We start from the raw sequence: 19,101 nt of genomic DNA, 5'->3' as shown, positions 1-19,101 counted from the left end.
ATTCCCTGCTTCCACAATAAACATCCTCCTCCATGTCTCAAGGGTTTTCTTGAGAGGACACACATTAAACTGTGAAATTACCCAGAAGGGACACACCACACAAGCTTCATTGAACTTGGATCTGACCCAGGATAACAATGAAAGAGATAGATGTACAAACAAAAGCAAACAGATTCACATTCTGTGGAGCTTTTGGGCACATGGCTGGTATCAATGTATATCAACTGGCATCAACTGATATCAACTGATATGGAGCAAAACATCAACAACTCAGTTGACCAGTCACAAACAACCAAACAACCAAACAAAAAAAACAACCACAACCAAGAAGAGTGAAAAAATTGTTAATAAGTAGAAAAATAAGTCAGACTAGTTTACAAAACAGACAAAATGCACAAAATTCAAGTAAGTGGTTTATACAAAGCACATTTCTAGTGGCTTATACACACACATTATATACCTTATCAATACTAAACCATGCTAACAATTGCACTGCACTGCCACAAAGTCTCTTTGTGCCATTCCCAGTCAAAAAGTGTATTTCCACATACAAGTCTAAATATTATGCAAGTTCTTCAAACACCAGGACAGCAAAGTATTCCTCAGTCTACACATGCCATCCACAAAGGGGACTAACCATGAGGCTCTATAATACACAAACATCTGGTGAAGCCTGGGGGCATCTACCTGTCTGCTTCTGTACCCGGTAGGAGAGCAAACTAGAGCCAGAAAAGCGCCAGGGGATTTTGTAGGTGTAAGAATGAACAGCCCAAGGCAGAACTATACCTTGAATTTGCTGCTTTAAGTGGATGAACTGCCAGACATCCCCCAGCACTCTCTCAATCCAACACAGTGCAATATAACTCTGATATCTTTAGAAAATCTCATCCCTTCCTGTATGCACTGCTAGATTCTTCTTGCAAACTGTCTAGCTGCACAGTCCAGCCCCAGTGCAGAGCAACTCAGAAAGAATAACCAATGCTTTCCTTCTCAATGAGGTGGAAGAAAGGCCAAGATGTTCCACACCTGCTGGAAAATCAACAGTACAATATGCAGCTGGCCTTGGCTCAGAAGAAATCACGTACTTGTGACTAAAGCATTACCAAATGACTGGCCTCTAAAAAGGTACAGAGCTTATTACTGCTGACAACTAACATCACTGATTCTTTCAAACCCTTTAATTCTTGCTTGGATTTATTCTTGGACCTGGAGGTGCAGGATTTCATTTCCCTTACAGATGTATGATAAAGACAAAGATACAGCTAGACAAGCTGCCATGCAGTTTTAACACTGGGCACACAATACAGTGTTAAAATATTTGCTAGCACGTATAAACATTGACAGTTCAATGCTTCTTTTTGGTGGTGCACAAATCTGCTCCTTGCAGACAGGGTGCACCAGGGCACCTGCCTCAGCAAGCCTGCAATAGCGTGCACTGCCAGTTTTGCAAGTTTACCACTCCACATATTGCTCACTTTGATTTTTTTCCCGTTAAGTAATCTAACAAGATCAATGATAGCAGATTCATATCACCTCTGCAGAAAAGACTGGTGTCTACAATACTTACTTTTAGAAACAGGCAGTGGTGCTACATTATTCCTCTTCAAAATCAGTAACAAATACGCTGCTACTGTGCTAAAGACATGGTAGCTGAGGTCTGTGCAAAGAACCAATTCATCATGAGCTACTAGATGGGTGCATGGAATATGGCTTAACTCTGGCCTCAAGGTAAATCATTAAAGCAACAATCCTCATCTTTACAATCTCATGTTTTTAAGAATTTAAAAAAAAAAAGAGAAAGAAGGAAAAAAAAAATAAAAAAAATAAGACACATCAGATCAAAACCACGCAGGGAAAATGATGTCAGACTTCTGAAAACACAAAAATTGACTGGAAGGTTTGACATCATTTGTAAGGGTAGAAAATACACCTAGGCAGGAAGCACCAGACAAAAAAACTGGACTAGAATCACACTAGGAAATGTTAACCTCTGAAATATTTTTCAAGTCAACAATTCATACAGGTTTGAACTGTCATTCTCCTCTGAACTCATGTTTATCTATTGCGCTGTTTTCTGTAGAATCCCACAGCCTCATACACCTTTCTCTCAAAAAAATCCTTTTGGAATGCCTAGAGAAACACTCCACAACAGCCAGGCAGCTGGCATAATGAAATTGCTTATTATCCTAATTTTAACAATCCCTCATACCTACTGGTAAAATCAAGGTCAAGTGAAAAATATTAACAACTATCTGGGGATTTTAGAATTTTATTTATAGCTAAATAAATTCTGGATGTTTCTACTGTTTTCAGATTTCTATTTAAATCATTTAACAAACACAATAATACACTAATTCTTAACGAAGGAATGTTGTTCCTTTTTGAGAATGACTGACTTGAGAAAATTCATACCTCCTCCGGACAACCTCTTAATAGTTTCATGTCCTTCTTATATTGTGGCACCCAAACAGCAACCCAGTGCTGGAGGCAAGACCACAGCAGTGCAAAGCAGAGAGGACAGCCCCTCTCCTCTCCCAGTGGCAGCCCTGGGCCTGGCGCACCCCAGGCTACAGTTGCCCCTTTGGGCTGCCAGGGCACACTGCTGGCTCATGTTCACCAGAAACCCCAGGTCCCTTTCTCTAGGGCTGCTCTCCAACCTCTCATTCCCCAGTCTGTACTGCACATCTATGGCTGCCTTGTCCATTCCAGGTGCAGAATACAGCACTTGTGCTCATTAAAACTTCATGCAGTTGGTGATAGCCCAGTCCTCCAATTTATCAAGATCTCCCAGGAAGGCCTCAGTATCCTCAAAGGATTCAACAGCTCCTCCCAATCTAGTATTGTCACAAACTTAGTATACCTTTAAGTGCAGAAAAACTCTACGCTATAAACAAAAATACGGAGGGTCCCAGATTAGCGATCACTGTGTCGGATATTGTATACTTGAAATTTCAAGATCAGAAAGAATGGTCAGTTGTCTGCCAAAAAGCAAGATCCCAGCGTGGATTTTAAAAAGAGTAAAGAAGTGAGCCTAATATCTGGATTTCTTATTTGACATACAACTAAAGAATGAAAAAACATCTGGCCCTGGATATTACGAGCAGAGGGACATAGGTCATAACCAGTTCTCAAAGACGCTGGCAAGGTTACATTTTCTTCAGTAGCTCTTAACCAAAGAGCACAGTTAGCCCCACGCCTGGAGTAAGTATACAAATCATCACTAACAGCATTCAGGGAACGTAGCAAACTCTTCCTATTTATACTTGCTGAAATTAGAATGTTTGGTGAGTGAGAACCTGGCTTTTTCCTCAGATATCTATACTCTGAGAATTTTTTTCCTTAAAGACTGTTTCCCCTTATTGAAGAAAAATGAAGCAAAAGAAAAGACATAACAAACTTGCTATAGAGAAAATTTCAAGTATTTTCTTAGGCAACATCATGCCAAGTAAAATCAACTCACTGTTTATAGTCTGCTCCCTTTATGCAATGCTAAAATATTTATACCTGAATACACTTGCCATAGCTTTGCCTTCCAGGTTTAGCATCTCAACCCTGAACAGTAAAACCACAGAACTGCCACAACAGGAGAAGTTAAAACCATAAGTGCAACTTAATCTCAATGACCAGGACAGCAACAAATCTTACCTAGAACACCAATGAGTAACAGAGAGCAAGCACTGGGCACTGAGCTCCCAAGCTGGCCAAGATGTAAATGAACAGAGCAGATACTCAAGTTTGCAGCCCATGCTCTACAAAGGAGCACACCACACTTTTAGTATAGCAGGTGGTTGGAAAGTATTGGCACAAGTTAGGTGACATACAACAACTTACAACATAATTTTCCCATGATTGAAAGCAAAAATTGCAAACTGTGCAAAAGGATGCTGTAACAGAGGAAAATAAATAGGCAAACAAACAGAGCCACAAAAGATAAATGAAAAATGTAAAAAGAATGAACTTTAAGTCAATGACCTTTTTGCCTCCACGAACAGTGGGGTAATTTTGGCTGATTTGGATACTACTGGCAAAAGGAGACTTAAAATACATGATGGTTTATGTGAAATATTCACATCTGGATGTGTCACATTCTTATCTCACTCAAAAGGTATGCTTAGTGTGTTCCCAAGATTAAATTCACCATTTGTTTACACGCATCATTAAAAAATAAGTCTTGCAATAACTATGATTAACAAATAACTGTAGGTAGCCTTTCATTCTGAGAGTTAACACTGAACAGGTGTTCTAGCATATCTAATTGTATTCTGTTTTGCTTAATCCACCACAAAAGAAAATGAATTTTTGAAACAAATTAACATAGTTGGAACAGTGCATTTGGAGCCCATTTGAAGTATATTACCTTTCCCAATAGTTACTTCATACAGTAAATACAAAATATTTTTAGAAACAGACACGTTTTTGCTATTTATTTTTACACAATATGAACTCGGGAACTGAAAAGCCGGACCCACACGTTTCATGGAAATGGTTAATTGAGCCTTAAATCAGAGAATTCGTGTGCTCTTCCACGAGGTACTTAACATCTGCAAGTTGAGGTGTGATTGCAGAGAATTTGGAGCTTGGTGACTCAAAGTCAAATGCAGCAGTTCAAACTAGAATGTACAAATGCAAAGGTTACCTTTAAGAAAACGAGACCTCATGTACTGTTGCTACACAAAGAAAGCATCTTGTAAAATGTTAAGAAATACATTCCTCCTAATCCCTGGTCCATCGTCATCCTTGACAGCAGATCGTACACATCTGTTACTAACACCTCATGATGAAGAGGTGGAGATTAAAATACGAATCAGCTGTGTGCTGTAGTACCAAAAGGGGATTTCTCCTTCCTCTGTGACAAAAATAAAAAATAAAAATCAAGAACACACCTCTTGATTTTCATGCAGTTACCTAGTTAAATTTCCCTGTGTGTTTTTAAACTTTCCAATGTCCTGTTGTTTTAAGTTTAGTACAAAATTGTAAGAGCACACACCCCTTTCATTAAAGGACACCAAACCAAATATTAAGACAAGGTTTGCCATATGTAAAAACATCCACAGCCTCCCTTGAGTTATTTCCTCTGCTCAGCAAGGGAGGAAAGATCACATACATAACTCCTGACTAGGTCACAAACACCACCTTTCTAATGGTTTATTCATAATGTGAAACTCCAAAAGGAGCATCATGCTCACGATATGAGCCACAACTCTTCAGGAAACAATCAATACTGTATATTATCGTATTTCAGAGAGAAAGAGAGAAGCATCCAGGATTTTCAGTTGTCACTCTCTTGATAAATTACTTGTTTTAGCCCATGGTAGACAATTTCTTGATGAATCTGTGAATTATTCCAGATGAATTCGCAAGAATATCTATAAGAAGAAAATGTATTGACCACAGTCTAAAATTCTTCCTAGAGAATTCATATATGTATTAGACAACAACACAGTCTGCATATCAAGGCCTCTTCTCTCATGTAATTGGCCTCTTCTCTCATGTAACTGGTGATAGAACTAGAGCAAATGGCTTCAAGCTGCACCAGGGGAGATTTAGGGTGGACGTTAGGAAATACTACTTCTCTGAAAGAGTGGTCAGGCACTGGAATGGGCTGCCCACTGAGGTGGTGGAGTGACCGACTCTGGAGGTGTTCAAGGAACGTTTGGATTTTGTGTTGAGGGACGTGGTTTAGTGAGTACTATTGGTGATAGGTGGATGGTTGGACTGGATGATCTTGAAGGTCTTTTCCAACCTCGGTGATTCTGTATGCTACTGCTTCACATGATGTACTTTGAAAACAATAATACTTCTGGAATTATATACACCAAATAACTGCATATGAATTTTTGGCTAGATGAGAACGTATAACTTACAAAATCAAATTTGAATTAATCAGGTATCCCAGCTCTTGGGTCATTACACTGGATGTTTACAATACGCCTGATCCTGTTTCTTAAGGTCTTTTCTGACTTATTACTTCTTTCAGATTAGAATTCATATAAAGGTTTCACTAAGATTCAGAAAGATTCTAACTTTTTCTTTTTTTCCTCTCTTGATTTGAAGATTTTGCCCATTCCCCCATCCACACCATACTCAGAACTGCTGAGAAAGAGAAGAACCTTTGCAGAGGTTAAAAGCAGACTCTGGGCGCTAAGCCAGTCTCCAACTGCGCTGTGCCCTGCTAAACCGTGTTTGGATTTGCTGCAAGAGCATACAAAATCTGCATAAAAGCTCTTGAAATACCAGAGGCAATCTAATCCGAACAAAATCTGGAAGCAGCAGACACTGTTTAAGACCCTTTTTTCCACTTCAGTCATTAAGGGCATAAGATTTACACCCAAACCCTGGATCTGCAGTAGCATGCACTTGTCTTTTTCTCTTGGATGTTTGCTTTGGCAGATGCAGTGTTTTTAATTTCATATTAGCCAGCACGTGTTAAGCTCTTCAAGAAAAGAAATCAGGATCAAGGCTAGTTTAATAAGGATAGTTGTAAGAATGGATTCCGTTAGAGAAACAAAGAACTCAGCTTTTTCTATTATTGTATATAACATTTGGTGCCTCAGCATACTACATGTAATTGTCTGACAAGAGCTTTCAGTTCCTTTTATACTTTTTACTTTAATCGGAGATGCTCCACAAAAAGTTAGAAAAAAGGAAGAGATTAGGACCAGATGAAAAAGGGAATTATTCTCTAGAATACATCATGCACACAACAAAGGAAAAAATACTTCGGACACACTGCTTGGAATGATGCTGGCTGCCCAGTGTCAGACCAACACATGGAGAGTTAGGGGGTTGGAGCACATACAGTCGGAGGGGAGGCAGAGGGCACTGCAATTCTTTAGCCCTGTTAAGAAAGGACTACAGGGGGCCCTAATCACGGTCTGTGGGTACCTAACAAGACGAGGGTCAAAGTGTGCTGGAAATTCTGGCTTTGTACATAGAAAAAAAAATCTCTTTATCCCAGGGGAGGTCAAACGCTGGAACAAGAGACCAGATAGACTGTGGGACCTCCATCCTTGGAGATCCTTAGAACTGTCCTTGATACCTCCCTGAGCAGTGTGATCCTGTGAGACCTGCCTTGGCCCAGCAGGTAGCCTCCAGAAGCACCTTCCAACCTACACAGTGCCTCTCACCTCATCTCATTATCTCTTTTTTAAGGAGGGAAGATTTCGGCTGGATGTCAGGGGGAAGTTCAGTGGTAAGGTGCTGGAACAGGCTGCCCAGAGAGGTTGTGGATGCCCCGTCCCTGGAAGTGTTCAAGGCCAGATTGGATGGGGCACTGGGCAGCCTGGTCTATTATTAAATGTGGAGGTTGGTGGCTCTGCATGTGGCAAGGGGGCTGGAGATTCTTGATCCTTGAGGTCTGTTGCAACCCGGGCTATTCTGTGATTATTTCTTTCCGTCATAACAGCCAGTGACATTATGTCTCATCCTCAACAGCAAGTGACCCGAACATGAGCAACATCGTAAGAAATATTACACTGTACATGTTAAAATTAATCATGGTAAATAATCATTTTATTCTACTACTCCTGAGCTTGGGAGAGGACTGAGAGGGACACGAAGCTGCTGAAGTTGGTGTTACAGCAGAGTCTAAATAAATGGCTAATGTGTTGTGCTATTCTGTGCAAGCTGTGGTCATACTGTAATATTCAATATGGTCCAATTACCCCAAATACTAGTGATACAGATATGCAGGATATGTTGGGAAAAACCTAAGTGGTGGGCGTAAAAATCTTGCTATTTAGAAACTGTCTAATCAAAGGAGATTTTTCTGATGCCACGAAACAAGTGCAAGGTAGGGAAATTACTGAGGATCCTATGAAAAGTTCTACAGTATGTGTCACACCTACTGAACTAGGCAATCTAATGGTAGTGACGTGATCTGCTCCTTTGCTCATGGCAGATCATACTTAGGCAGAAACATGCAAAACAATTCTGCCAGAAGATAGCAGATATGTAGACAACCTTCAGTTGTCTGACTGTTCAACTCTTCCCAGTGTTTGTGCCCACAGCGCACATACTTATGGAACATACAAATATTTACAGCAGTACAACTCTGAGGCAGTACCCCTAGCAGACTTTGAGCAACAGAAATCACCGAACTAATTTTTTCTATTTAGTGGAAATAAATAATAGCACTATAAGAAAATGACAGAGAACAAACAAAAGCAACTAAGCAAACCCACACAGAAATCTGCTAATTAAATAAAGTCCATATTTCACAGCACGGATGTCTGGAATCTCAAGACTGCAAAACATGCAACTCTCTTCCCTCATTTTATTTGCCTTAAGTCAGCTCTTTTTTTCTTTAGCATCCCAATCAAAAGCAAGCTACATTTTAAAAACATCCATCTTAAGACATGAGCACTGCTTAATAATGAAGCTGCTAAAATCAAAGCAGGAGCCTCGTTACTCTGTCAGGCAGATCCTACTGAACACTGCAGGAAAGAGGCAGTCATTACAGAAACAGGGCCTGCTGAACAGCTAGGTGTCTTGAAGATGCTCAGTGCAAAATTCTAGAGTCTGGACTCATAGTTATATCCCCTGCTAATTACTAATGGATATGAAAAAAACTTTGCAATGCTCATTAACGACCTTCCAAATAGCTTTATGCTAGGGTTACTTTCTGCACTGCATGCTATTACAGGCACAGTTTAAGGTTGGTGAGATTTCTAAACAGTGCCTCTGCGCTAACAATTTCTTATTCAGTTTTATCTTCCCTACACCAGAATAACCCAATGTGGTTATTACAACAGTACACGAGGAATCCACTGGAAATGAATATTTTTGAGTGAAACTGTTCTACATTAGTGCCTCCTAAGAAAGAATAAATGTATGCGGTTCACATCACTGCATCTTTGTTTGCAGGTTCTAAGTCTTTTGATAAGGAAGTTATTATTTATGTTTGCACAACAAGAGCTGATGCTAGGAATTAATAACATCTGTGCAATGTTTATTAATTTTGTACTGACAACTTATTTGCATTTATAAGTTATACTTCAGTTGCAAAGACAGCACAGCTATCCCCTATTAGTCACCACTGTAGACAATCCCCCACCAAATCTTATTGTAGAAACAAAGCCTTGCAAAACCCTTTGCTTCTGAATCTCTGCTTTGTAAGTTACAGGAATGGTACAGCATCCACAACACGTGAATAGCAAACCACTAACTACTGAGGTCTCTTCCAGTAACCTGCCCCTCTGGTGTGCCCAGACAGCATCACAACAATGGTAAGGGGTAGTCAGAAGCAGCGTGTAGGCTCCCAGATGGTTTGCTACCCCCAGAATGGGACAGCAGGCACATGATGCTGGTGTTGGGCTCACCTGCTAGATGAGAGCAGCTTCAGACAGGCTCACCCCAGGACAGGACATTGTTACCACAGCTCCCAGTGCAGCTGAGCACTGGCTTTGCAAATATGCTCACTCCACACCAAAAGCTGGTTGAGCTGCGGGGGCAGAGGCAGGCCAAGGGTCAGCTCCTGCTCCCAGTCCTGACAATGGCAAGTTTCTTAGTCACTTCCCAGATCTCGGCACTGAGAATTGCTGCGTGAAATTATAATGTCGTTTTAATGCTACCATTATCAGCATTGTCTTCAGACAATAATGTTCTGTCGTAGTCATTGCAGGATGACAGCAGTGAATACACACTGAGTCACTCCACATTAATTTAAATAGCACAACTGTGTGAACACATGTTCTTCAGTTAAGTCCACACACACAAGTAAAAATAATCAAATCTCCAAGGAAGAACTCACTTTCTACACAATGCAACACCAATCCTCCTTGCTGTACTGCTACTCCCTGAATAAATATGAAGCAGAATGCTTAGTGAACCACTACTGTTTTCTGATCCAGGAGAAGGTACACAAAGCCACCCTCAGAGAGTTACGTCACTAAAAACGTATGTGCCTAAACCTGCCTTTATTTGGTGACCTCCACAACAGATGCAGAAACGGTGCCTGCAGGCTGAGCATCACAACAGTGACACAGTGAATTTTAGGATTTCCCTCCTCCCTCCCCCTCAAATGGGAACCTTGTTCCTCAAGGAAAAAACAATTTGAAAAAAAAGGCACTCAAGTGTTTTCTCGCCCTACATAGCAGCATACCCCAGCTACTGCATCACATCCAAACAGGGAGATATCCAGAAGACTTGCAGCTGGGGCACAGAGGATGCCTACTGCCCTGATGCTTGCCATTATTGTAGGACTTGCTGTGCAGCCAGCTCATCACGCAGTGCTGATACCAACGTGTGTTAAAAAGAAGCCAACAACTGCTCTGCATTCAGACTTCTTTGTGTTTGTGCTCCCTAATGAAACCATTTCTGGTGGAACAGAAATCAGCCAAAGTGCACCATAAAAGAAAATACAGAACAACTGAAGTGAACACATGCTTCTTATTACTAACACCCATCAACAGTTGTCATCGCACCAGAGCTGCACAGGGATGTTATTTCATGCTTCCTAAAACAAAACTTCCTACCTCTAACATGCAACTGCATTTACTCATACCAGGTGCTGTCATTATAAAAAGTTCTTGGCATACTCTCCACACTGGGCACTTGAACTGCCCCACCTGATAAAGGACGACAGCAGTTCAAAGAGGGATCATAACACATAACTGAGGCCAAGAGAGCACTCGTACCACCAGATATTTCTCTTTAAGGAGCTCGGGTATGTGCGCCTTGAGCCCAGGTACTTGTCTGGCTTCCCGTGGGAACTTCTGTTTCCCTTCAGTACCTCTTCACACTCTTAAGCTGGGGAAACAAGTTCCCTGGCTGCTGGTGGTTTTATGCTCACACTACGCAAACACAAGTGAACAACATGACATGAACAGGCTGCCCAGAGAGGTTGTGGATGCCTTGTCCCTGGAAGTGTTCAAGGCCAGACTGGATGGGGCCCTGGGCAGCCTGGTCTAGCATTAAATGAGGAGGTTGGTGGCCCTGCATGTGGCAGGGGGGTTGGAGATTCATGATCCTTGGGGTCCCTTCCAACCCTGGCCATTCTGTGATTCTGTGATGAAAAAGAGGCAGCAGTTACCCACCTTACCAAGGACCAAAGCTAGAGAAAATGTCTTTACTGCTGCTTAGGAGCAACCTATGTACCACTGTGCTGCTGCCAAAATGCTGCATGTCCTTAAGGCTTTTGAAGTGCTGCTGCTCCCTGTGGCACGGCATGGGCAATGGGCAGCATTAACAGCTTGACTGCTTCTCTTCTCTACCCAACAGCAACCCTGCAGTGCACCCTCCCAAGGTGCACACCAAAATACCCAGGATCAGAAACAGAGATGCTCAGGAATCCAGTCTGGTAATGAGGGCCATCTCATGGAAACTGCATATTATCCATGACTAGGGAAAGTGACACTTTCTAAAAAGCCTGCGTGGGAAGGAATATTGTAGAGAGAAACTTGTAGGTCCTTAGCTTTGAGGTCCATCCTAACCTTATGTTTACCATTCTTAAGCTTCCTTCTTCCTTCATTCAAGCCCTGACTCCAAGTCACAGGCAGGTTGGCTGGCAGCTTGATGAGGCACCTTGGGACTCTCAGATTAGACAACTGAATCAGAAAGTGCTCTTCTAACAAGAAACAAGACCAGTGTAAATTACAAAGGGAAGCAATATAGGAACGGAGATGATTGTAATACTGTGTTTTGGAGCTCAAGTTTTTAATTGGTCCTGCATCCCTACCACAAATTGCAGGGTACACAGTTTCTGAGAAAGCCAGTTATGACAGCCCTTCATATTCTTGCATCAAAATCAATTAAATGACGCAGCACCACACAATGACTAATGGTTAACTCGTAGAGTTACTCACAGCCACTTATGTGTAATCAGAATGTGTCTAATCACACTCCATAACTGTTACAATTTGCAGCTCATGCCCTCAAGCCAACGAACACTTCAAATGATACTTAAGCAACGTAAAAACAATGTAAAAACTCAACATTTCAGGTCAGACAATGAAGGTTCTCCTGTCCTGCTTCTCTCAAGCCTGTTTAAGTGAAGACTTGCAGTGCAGAGAGGCAGTCTTCAGAAAAGTTAACTTTCAGTGACTTTACATTTTATCCTCTATGGCTGATGGGGAGGCTCCTGCTTCGACTTGGTAACAACAACAACAAAAAAAGGCATTCAGCATAAAATGAAGTGCATCTGATATTTACATCTTTTTCTCCAGAGCTGTAACACTTGCTGAAGCATTAAATTTTACTGTGCAGATATAAGCCTTGTATTTCTGGCTTGTCCCCCCCAACAACAAGGTAAGCTTTAGGATTTATTCCAAAAGAGAAGAACAATCAAATTTTGGTAAAACAAAACAAAAACCAACAAACAAAACCCAACCACAATCTAAGATGACAAAATGCCTGGAGCATTACAATATACTAAAAATATCACATTTTTTTATTTCACACATTCAGTCCTGGAATGATTTGCAGTAACTTTCAGAACATTCAAGCCTTGGAAAGTCAGATTGACATCAGAAAATGAAACAGCCCTAGCTATAGCCTGTGAAATACTGTTATAACACAAACTTTAAGCATCAAACTTCAGTGAATTATGAAATTTAGTATGTCCTCTATTTTCTACCTGTAATCTCTTATATGGAGAACAGTTATCACAACATCTATCTGTCCTTGTGCTGTAAAGACTGACTCAGTTATTTGCAGCTATTACTATGAAATCAGAAGCGAAAACCAACCACTAAATCACTGATTTTGTAAACTTTCAAGAAGCTGGAATATTCCAATACTTGAAGGGAGTGTATAAACAGAAGGGGAATGGCTGTTTACGAGGGTGGATAGTGATAGGACAATGGGGAATGATTTTAAACTGAGACAGGGGAGGTTTAGGTTAGATATTAGGAGGAAATTCTTTACTCAGAGGATGGTAATATACTGAACAGGTTGCCCAAGGAGGTAGCGGATGCCCCATCCCTGGAGGCATTCAAGGCCAGGCTGGATGTGGCTCTGGGCAGCCTGGTCTGGTGGTTGGTGACCCTGCACATAGCAGGGGGTTGGAGCTAGATGATCATTGTGGTCCTTTTCAGCTCAGGCCATTCTATGATTCTATATGATCATTACAAATTCTGGACTGCAATAAGTAGATACAAACTGAAGAGATGAGATAAAACAGGTGCAGATACATTAAAAAATCATGTTTAAAAGTTTCATATTTTGAAACACATGGGAGACAAGAGACAGAAGGAGAAATCTGACAATGACACATACTTAGGCAGGAATTATATGAAATCTGAAAGTTCCGTTTACATCTTTCACACAACTGTTTACTTTTTTTTTTTTATTCCTTCTTCCTGGTACTCTCAGATCTCTGCATTCCCTAGAGGATTTCAGCAAAAACACATTGTATTCTTGTTTCGGGGCATCATCTTTGAGTAAATCTGTTCATATTCTTCTCAGTAGATCAAAATAATATCTAACAAGTCTGGATTTCTACCTATTTTCCATGGTGCACAAAGACAAAACAGCTACAGGTAATTTCTGAAGAAACTCGTAAGTTTAAGTGCGCTTTCCCAAATACGTACATTTTAGTTTAAGTAGATAAAAGCAAATTAACTTGGCGAGGGACTGCTAAATAAACCTGCAAGCACTACGTTTTGCAGAGAAAGGCCAACTGTCACTAAGGTAGCACATTCCACTCCTTGGTGAGATACCTGCACTGAACTAAAGGGTAAATATATGAGCACATGAGACAAAATTTCTGTAGAAGTTTTTCTTTTTTTTTTTTTTTTAAATAATATCTTACTAGTTCTTGGAAAACAACACTTTTTTTTACACTGTAATTTATCTTCTTTCATTCATCATCAGTACCTATACTAGAAAATCAATAACTGAGATGCAAAATATTGCCATTAACTTCAGTACTGCTTGAGAAAACTTAAAACTTGGAAACCGATTGTAGGAAATACAAACTTTTTTTTAATGTTGCTTACAAATACATATATAATGTGTTTATGGTATTTATGTACATATTTTACAGTGAATTCCAGAAAAATCACTGCTTTCCTTTCCAGCATACCTTCCACTTCTTGCAAGGGAATTCCTAAGTAATTGTTTATGCTGCAGGATATTGTATGGAGAGTAAACACAATTCACCAGATGGGCAGGGGAAAATGAGAATAAATTAGAAGTGCCTGAAATATATTGCAAGGGATGGAGACTGAATCCAGGTCATTAACGAATACAGTTATTTCATTCCTTGGTTTAAGATACAAAGAGTAAAACCAATAAAGGATCAACATCCCCACCAATGATTAGGGCTTGGGGAATTCAGAACAAAACAATTCTAGACTGCCTCAAATTTGAGGACACTGAATTTAACCAAACTTGATAAAACTTTTCAGTGTTTTTTTTTCAAGAAATCAATTTTTCCTCTCCAACTACCTTCTCTTCTTCTCTTTTAAGGGCATTTCTGGATACACTCCAGTGGAATGCAGAAGCAGAGATGAGCTAAAGTAAGAAACTGAACTTAATAAATCCACTGCAAGACTGGATGCCTATGGAAATGACATTTCTTATTCCTAAGCAGACAGACTGGATTCATCAGAATGTTCTCCCATCTCTGATACAAAAACACAGGTCAGCAAAACCCTGTGTAAGTTCTTCTAAGCCCTTGCGAGAATACTGATTTTTATTTCCTTATTGTTCAGCTAGCACAATCACCAAGAAACTTCTGATAATTAAGGACAAAAATAAGTACCCCAAATCCTCACTTCTTTTGTGCTAAACTTAACCAGAATGACTAAAACATTTTTCTTATTGGCAAGATGGAACTTACAAAAAATATTCCTGAACCAACACTACTGACCCCACGTTTGTCTCTTGTTCAACAGATAACTGCAGCATCCGTTTTGTGGGACATCATCAGTGACATCAGTGGGGCAGAAAAAGAGGAAGTAGGGAGCATTTCATGGCCTGGAAGTGAAGCAAAACAAAGAAGCCTGCTTATCTGTCAAATCTGCTTTTATCAGCAAAAGTAAAATAACACACGCTTCTACGAGCTGCATCTTACAGTGCCTTGAGAAAACCTGCTTGGCACTTTCTGCTGCGTTTTTCTGCATGTGCGGGGGCTGTTGTCAAATGCTCCCAAACCTCACCCTCCTACACCTTGCACGTGTCTGCCCGTGTTCACACATGCATAAAAAGTCAGTGGTAAACTGTGGCAGCCGCAACGCAGGGAAGGGCTTAGCACCACCAATCTCATGCTGAATTGATAGAATGCAGATGGCCAAAGTGCCCTCCTGCAGCAGTGTGCAACAGCAGAATACAACAAAAGAAGAATAGCTCTTTCTAACAACAGAAAAGAAAAATTAGAAATGTTTTTTGCTTTTAGACAGGTCTTTGTTGCTCCTCCCACCTAGAAAAGCTTATGTGTTGTTTTTGTAACCTATCATCCATATACACAAGTATAGCAATTTCATGCTTGTTCTAGGAGTGAACAATTTGAACTGCTGAAACAGACTCTGGTATATGATCAAAATGCAAGCTATTGTGTTTTGTTCAAGCTTCTCAAGTATTACTTATGTTTTTCTACATTTCTTTCCCTGGCTTTCTTCAGCTCCCTCCATTTTGTTCCCAATTTACAAATATCAGTTAAATTAATCTGACACAGAACTGCTCCTGCATAGACTCCACAGCTGCACAGGCAGGCAGCAGCCCAGGGATGTCAGGTCAACCACAGTGTACAGAACGTTGCAAATTTAGGTCACCTCTTTCAGTGTCACTCCAGTCACTGGCAACCACACTTGGCTGTTTTCCTGCCAACCTGCCTATCAAATGAGACCACTGAAGAGCAAAATCAGCACAGAAAATGCTTATTGCTGAAGATTTTGGGAAAGGGCCAAGACAATCACGAATTAACTTTCCCCAACTTTGCTGTTGCTGTTGGAGTTGTGGGCTGAATTTGCCAGAGGCCAAGCAAATACTAAAGCTACAGGAATGCGCATCCTTTGACAAAGGTGCTGCCTGTATGATTGGGGTATGAAGACTGATCTGATAGCAGGTGGACATCATCACCACTTGAGGAAGAGAAGAGCTGTGCCAGCATCACATGTTACAAAGACTCTTTAGTAGCCTGACCAGGACCATGGCTCAGCCTGACAAATTACAGGCTGCCAAGCAAAGGCCAGGCCCAACTAGAGATATACATGGTGTTCAAATGGGTCACAACAGCAGCCAGCTGCATATGGAAGCAGGGAAACCAAGACTCAAAGTGGGTTGGCACTGACAAAGGCCTGGTCCATCTGAGCACTTCACAGCACCCAGCTTCTCACCAAGCTGGTGAAGCTACTCCTGAGCAATGCAGAAGCACGAGCTCTGGCAGCTCCTCCACATCTGCACCCACTCCAACCACTTCCAGTTGTTGGACTTGACCTTTGGATTTCCTCCTTCATTACAGCTCTTTAAAAAAAAAAAACAAATTAGCATCATCCGCTCCAAGCAACACATCCACTAACATTTTTACAGAAGAACAGTTCCTACACACCTGTGCTATTCAACCACACAGGAACTGAGAAGGAAAATCCTTAATAGGGAATGACACAAGGTATTATAGATTACTTCTTAATTCTTGACTGTAAAAGATGAACAGAAGAATCACCAGAGAAGGTGCACCTACTGAATGTTCACTACAAGAACAACAACCCAATGTCATAGGGCATTATAAATGAATCACAAAGGAGAAAAACGGTGTGGATAGGTCACAGCATGACAAGAAACTTTGTTTTAAGGAGTTTTAATAAATCCACAGATGAATAAATAATTTAACCCAGAGAATGATATTTTAGTTTTAGAAAAGAAAGGAAGGAGATGCAACAAAATAAATCCAACTTCAGAGGGGAGGAAAAAGTGAAGGAAAATAACTTCATGTAAATGGAGACAGATTACAAGAGATGAGAATGAAGTTGTAAATAGAAGAAAACCCAATATCATCTCTATATATCGACAATAGAAAACAGATCTGTCAAAATAGTAACTAAACAGTTTTGGGGAGAAACAAAGTTCATTTATGGGATGGCTTTTTTTTTTTCCTCTGATGAGAGACTTGCAGGATCAGTGAGACAGGGAGTTAACTTCGAGGCATACAAAAGGCTAAGCAATTAGGAATTACAGATGTGACGAGTTGATCCCTTTCCCGGCTCATTACCCTGCCAACTGAAGATTATTTTCTATGGTCTCTTAGCTAATGACTTAGACAAGTGCTAAAGCCTTTTCCCTATTTCTGTTAGAGGTCATTCCCTGGGTTCATGCACCTGCAAGATGAGTATTAAGGAATTAAGGTTTTTCTCTGTTAATGCTTGGTTCTTGTTTTATCATCTGTGCAGATAGTTTCTTCTGTCTTTCTATTTTGCCCTCAATTCTATTTCTTGTATTTGTGCTTCTCTGTCCTGACATCCATCCTCTGTTGTCAATCTCTTCCCAGGCATCTTCAACTGGTTGCATTCAAAGTATCAAGACGAGCTTGCTGCAAAGCCAAATAACATCAGTAGGGATCCATCAACACCTTAAGCAAGGGTCAAGACCAAACCTCCAGATCCACTCCCGTCCCCTATACTACACTCTGCTGCACATTTTTATACATACAAGAGCTGCAATGCTCCCCTACATTATGTATTTCAGACCCTTACTAGTATTATTCCTTTTTTTCCCCCCAGCATTACCCTTTTTATAGTCTCCCTGATGCATGCACCTTTTTGGAGGGGAGATTATCTTTTGTAAAGTTAAGCAAACTACAGTTGGTTTTGCGTTTCATTTTTGTGTTTACCTGTTTAGATTCTTTTGAATTTTAAGTATTTGTCTAGACTTGTATTTTCAGTTTTTCCTTAATTGAAACTGGGTAGTACAGCAATTGAATCCTCTTTGTATCACCAGATTAGGTTAGAGAGGACAGCTAAAATCTTTTGGAGAGATGAAGCAGAACAAAATTCTGGAAGAAATGCAAGAATGAAATCTTGTTTTATATCATTCCCTATCAGACTACTTATTTCGAAGTAATTTTGTCTTTAAATCCTAAAATACTGCCACAATAAAACATTTGGCAGAAAAAAAAAAAAAAAAAGGAATCATATAAGCTCAGACTGATTTCTTCACTAAAGCAATGGGAAATGGCAAACTAAGGAGAAACAAGAGAAAACATAAGTAACAGATCCATGCATCAGTGATTATTTTCTTTATATTCAAGAAAAACAATCTACTGGTTGCTTTAAAATGTGAGAAGTAGCAAAAAAAAAAAAAAAAAACCTTCAGAAAGAACTGCAAGTTAGATTAGATTTAGCACCTGAAGAATTAGGGCTTTTTTTTATTTGCTAGCTTAAGAACACGACTGCTCCTGTACATACACACAGGAGGAACGTGAGGAAGCAAATAAAAACTATTTGTGCTTAAGATCTGAGTTTAAAAAAAAAAAGGACTGTTTCTGATGATTTTTCCAAAGTAAACAATTCTACGAGACAAAGGTGATGTAGATAGCATATGGTATGTTAATTCTAGCCCCAACAACAGCTCTGCTTTCTGTCTATTCCTTTGCTAGACTGTGAGAAAACTTGCAACTTGTGTCACCACCATGAAAGCAAAACTCACAGGACTCAAGTCTTCTGCTCTGTCTCCTCAGGCATAATGAGTATTAACACGTAGGTGTATAGAAGCACGTGACATAAGGAACAAAATTTCTGACTGAGATCAATCCAAAGCATCTCTCCTAATGAAAATAGCTGGTAGATGAGGTACCACAGTAACTTACATGGTGAATGAGAAACCAGAAAGAAAAATACTCTAGCACAAAGAGGATGCACACCGCCTTTGCAGAACAACATACAACTAAAAAATTACCCAAATAATATGCTTTTCAAAGGAGCCTGGGACATTCTGATTAAAAACCCAACCACTCTGGGCAGTACCAGTGCTCAATATTAAACCTTCAGCACTCATCTGGACCATAAGGCCCTATGTAAAGGCCCTGCTGCTCTGTGGGAAGGGACGGTCCCCAGCACCTCAGTGTTGCTGATGCAGGAAGGGAACTTCGTGCTTCAGCAATAAATGACTTGACTCTTCCTTCTGAATTACTTGCAGTACAGCTGTGAAGTGGTCTGGCTATGCATC

The 19,101-nt window shown here is 40.4% G+C and overlaps 1 protein-coding gene across 8 annotated transcripts in view; it reads right to left on the bottom strand.

Moving 5' to 3' along the window:
* FAM110B (family with sequence similarity 110 member B) overlaps positions 1-19,101 on the bottom strand; it is a 103,804-nt gene that overhangs the window by 16,313 nt on the left and 68,390 nt on the right. The window contains exon 1 of one of the 8 annotated variants that reach the window (XM_090137614.1): positions 4,637-4,661. The exons of the other annotated variants lie outside the window; for them this stretch is intronic. The gene's annotated coding sequence lies outside the window, so the exon portion shown is untranslated. Of the gene's footprint in view, positions 1-4,636; positions 4,662-19,101 lie in introns of those variants that run through there. 8 annotated transcript variants of the gene reach the window in all.

The sequence above is a fragment of the Phasianus colchicus genome, chromosome 3 (assembly GCF_987193195.1).
Source record: "Phasianus colchicus chromosome 3, bPhaCol1.hap1.1, whole genome shotgun sequence".
Taxonomy (NCBI): Eukaryota; Metazoa; Chordata; class Aves; order Galliformes; family Phasianidae; genus Phasianus; species Phasianus colchicus.
The sequence above is the reverse complement of the archived record's forward strand: the minus strand, read 5'-3'. Positions and strand labels throughout refer to the sequence as shown.